General features: G+C 34.8%; 1 protein-coding gene across 1 annotated transcript in view; it reads right to left on the bottom strand.

Moving 5' to 3' along the window:
• RNF8 (ring finger protein 8) overlaps positions 1-3,756 on the bottom strand; it is a 134,230-nt gene that overhangs the window by 3,965 nt on the left and 126,509 nt on the right. The window lies entirely within an intron of this gene.

Raw genomic sequence — 3,756 nt, 5'->3', positions numbered from 1 at the left:
GTCAATGACATGAGACAAAGTATATGTGAACTGCTGTATGAAAAGTGAATTTACTCTGTAAATCTTCACCCAAATCCTAATAAAAAAAATAATAATAATAATTTAATTTCCAAGTATTTGGAGATTTTCCAGTTATCTTTTTGTTACTAATTTCTACTTTAACACTATTATATAGTCAGAGAACATACTTTGTATGGTTTCAATTCTTTTAAATTTATTGAGTTTTGTTTTATGGCACAAGATATTATCTATCTTGCTGCATATGTGCACTTCAAAATCATGTGTATTCTTATTATTTTGTTGTTATTGAGTAGTTATTGTTGTTGTTAGGCTCCAACTCTTAGTGACCCTACATACAACAGAAGGAAATACTGCCTGGTCCTGTGCCATTCTTATAATCCTTGCCATTGAGTATTGTTATTGCTATTGTTATTGAGTAGAATGTTCTTATAAATGTCAATTAGAGTCCATTGGTTGATGAAATCATTCAGTTTTTGCATATCCTTGCTGATTTTCTGTCTACTGTTTTCACAAATCTCCATAGAAAAAAATATATGTTAAGTAAACTGATACCCGGGAGCTCTGGTAGCATAGTGGCTAAGACACTTCCCTGCTAACCAGACGGCTGGCGGTTTCAAACCCACCAGCCACTCCCCGGAGGGAAGGTTGGGCAATCCTACTTCCGTAGTGATACTGCCTCGGAAACCCAAGGAGGGGTCACTATGAGTCGGGTTTGACTCAACGGCACATAACAACAACAACAACAAACTGATACCCAAGAAATAGGTATAATAAGTTAGTAAAACAAGGCAAGTTTTACACTTTACCTGAATTTTATCATTTTTTAATGAGTCTGAATTCTCAGAAAGACCTGAATTATAGCAGTTATAGCACAAGAATTGTAACTGTCCTGGAATCTGGCTACTGTTGCACATGGTATCAAGTATCTTTCTGTGTCTTCCTAGATATATCATTTGGTTTTCTAATAACTTTTTCTTATCATAGATATTAACATTTATATATAAGCCCAATAATACAGTATTAGAATTATTGTTTTATGCAATCTTACCTTGTTAAATAGTTAAGAGAATAAATGAGAAATAATGTATTCTTGTTGTTGTTGTTGTTGTTCTTAAAGTCTTTAATATTTTTAATCAACATATTTACCATTTATGGTGCTCCTTATTTCTTCCTATGGATTCAAGTCGCTATCTGGTGTCATTTCCTTTCAGTTGGAAGGACTTCCTTTAGTATTTCTTATAAGGCAATCTGCTAACAAAAATTTCTCTCACTCTTTGAAAATACCTTTATTTTGCCTTAATTATTTGAAGGATACTTTTGCTAGATGTAAACATTTTTTCATTCAGCACTTTGAATATGCCATTCCACTGTTCTCTGCATTCCATTGTTTCTGATGAGAAGTCAGCCATCACTGATGCTTCTCCGAATGTGATACGTCATTTTTTTCTCTTGCTTTCATGATATTCTCTTTGCCTTTTGACAAGGTATCTAGGTGTGCATCTTTTTGTATTTGCTCTGCTTGTGGTTTGCTACATTCTTGTATCTGTAGATTGATGCTTTAAAATCAAAATTTGGAAGTTTTTGACCATCATTTCTTAAACAATTTATTTTTTGCTGTTTTTTTTTTCTCTCTCCCCTTTTTCTGGGACTCCCATGAGACATATGTCAGTATGCTTGCCATTTTCCCACAGGTCTCTGAAACTCTGTTTCTTTTTTTCCAATCTATTTTTTTTCTGTGTTCTTCATATTGAGTAATTTCTATTGATTCAAGTTCACTGATAATTTTTTAACATCTCAAATTTGCAGCTAAGTTCCTCTAGTGAATTTTTCATTTAACTATTGTTATTTCATTTATTCTTTTCATTTTTTATGATTTCTACCTCTTTTTTTGTGAATCCCTATTTGTCAACTCATTGTCACATTTTCTTTTAATTCTTCAAACATGGTTGCTTTTAGTTCCTTGAACATGTTTATAATACTCATTTGAAGTCCTTAACTACTAAATCTAATATTTGTGACGCTCAGTTTCTATTGACTGCTTTTCCCCCTTAGTGTGGTTTACAGTTTTCTTTTCCTATGCATGTCTTTTATTTTTGTGTTGAAAACTGGACATTTTAGATAATACATTTAGCAACCCTGGTTTCAGTTGTTGCTAATTTTTGTTTAATGTTTTGTCTAAACTAAATCTGTGGTATTTACAGCTCCTGTAATGTGAAACTGGTCTCTGTTTTTTTTTTTTTTTTTTTTCCCTGTTTGTTTGTATGTTTTTAGTTCTTCTTTTTATTTCTGACCTGCTAAGGGTCACCCCGTGTATTTGTAGTGTAGTGATCAGTCACTGATTGGCAGAGGTTGTGCTAACTATCTCAAGCCAGTAAGTTTTCCATTCTCTGCTGATAGATCTGTGTGTGGATAAGGAATCACATTCAAAATCTAGGCAATTTTCTTGTCTTCCCTAGCTTTTACTTTATGTTGACACTTGTATCTCCTGTTCACAGGCACATAATCTCAAGAATGTGTAACTGACTTGGATCCTTTCTAGTCTCCTTTGCACATGTGTGCTGCCACAGCCTGTCACACTCTACCAGGACTTCTATATTGAACAAATTGAGGAGGAGTTAGGTGGAAGGGCTCCAGAACAGAGAACCACAGATTCCCACTGTCCTTATCTGAAGTTTTGCAGCTTTTCAAGCATAAATGTTTCCACATGGTTCAATTCCTTTAGCTGATTTCTAGAGGACTGAAAAAGTTGGGGTTTTTTTGTTTTGTTTTGTTTGTCAGTTTTGTTTTTGACAATAGTTGCTTTTTGGGGGAAGATGATTTGCTGACTTCCTCACTCACTTGGCCATTGTTAGATAATGAGAAATCCCATCACTGGTTTTCTTTTTTAAAATGCTAGGTAATTTTCAAAGAAAAATAATATACAAATACTACCTGTACAACATATTGTGTTTTTATGCCTTTACTTCAAAACACAATATACAAAAAAAAAAGGAGTTTGAAGAGAAAAATTAGTTAAAGAATCTTTGCTGCTCATAGAACTTATAACTCTGCACATGACTTGTATCATGTGTTAACTATTATAAGTTACTGGCAACCATCATCCATGTTTGGAACTGCCTAGGCCACATTCATAGATTCACAATTATCCATGTTACAAAAGGCCAAGCTGCCTTACAGAAAGTTAAGAATTCTTATTTAAATGGACTGAATTGCAAAACTTCAATAGACAATGGAAACAACTTACTTCATTCCATTTATTGATCAACAAAGTATTTCAGATAGACATTCCTGGAAAGCAACAAAGATATCTGGGTTAAGGACTTCCAGTAAGATGGAGGAATAGGCAGACAAGCGACACAGACTCTCTTCAACAAAGAAAAGAAAAACCAGTTGATAGAGATACAGAAGATAATCCTGGAACCCTAAGCTTTGAAAGGAACTATACAGAAGTAGATTAGGCACCAAATAGTGGAACAACCTGAATGAAAACAATGAGTACAGAAGTGTTTGGAGCTGTGGACTGTCAGCTACTCTGATGAGACCAACAGCCTGAATATTTCCAAGGGGTGTTGGGACGTAGAATTGACCTAAAGATCAGTCCTGGTCACCAAGGGCTGCAGGGACAACTGCTCTGGTGGACCATGACTAGGAAGGAAAACAGCAAGGAGGGAGACAACCTGAGCTGTGGACTTTCTGCTGTCCAGAGAGTGCAGCCATTTTGACTGTTTACACATG

This window comes from Orycteropus afer, unplaced genomic scaffold (genome assembly GCF_000298275.1).
Source record: "Orycteropus afer afer isolate SDZICR_OR568_19922 unplaced genomic scaffold, OryAfe1.0 scaffold00059, whole genome shotgun sequence".
Classification (NCBI taxonomy): Eukaryota; Metazoa; Chordata; class Mammalia; order Tubulidentata; family Orycteropodidae; genus Orycteropus; species Orycteropus afer.
Note: the sequence above shows the minus strand (reverse complement) of the source record. Positions and strands in the feature narration are given on the sequence as shown.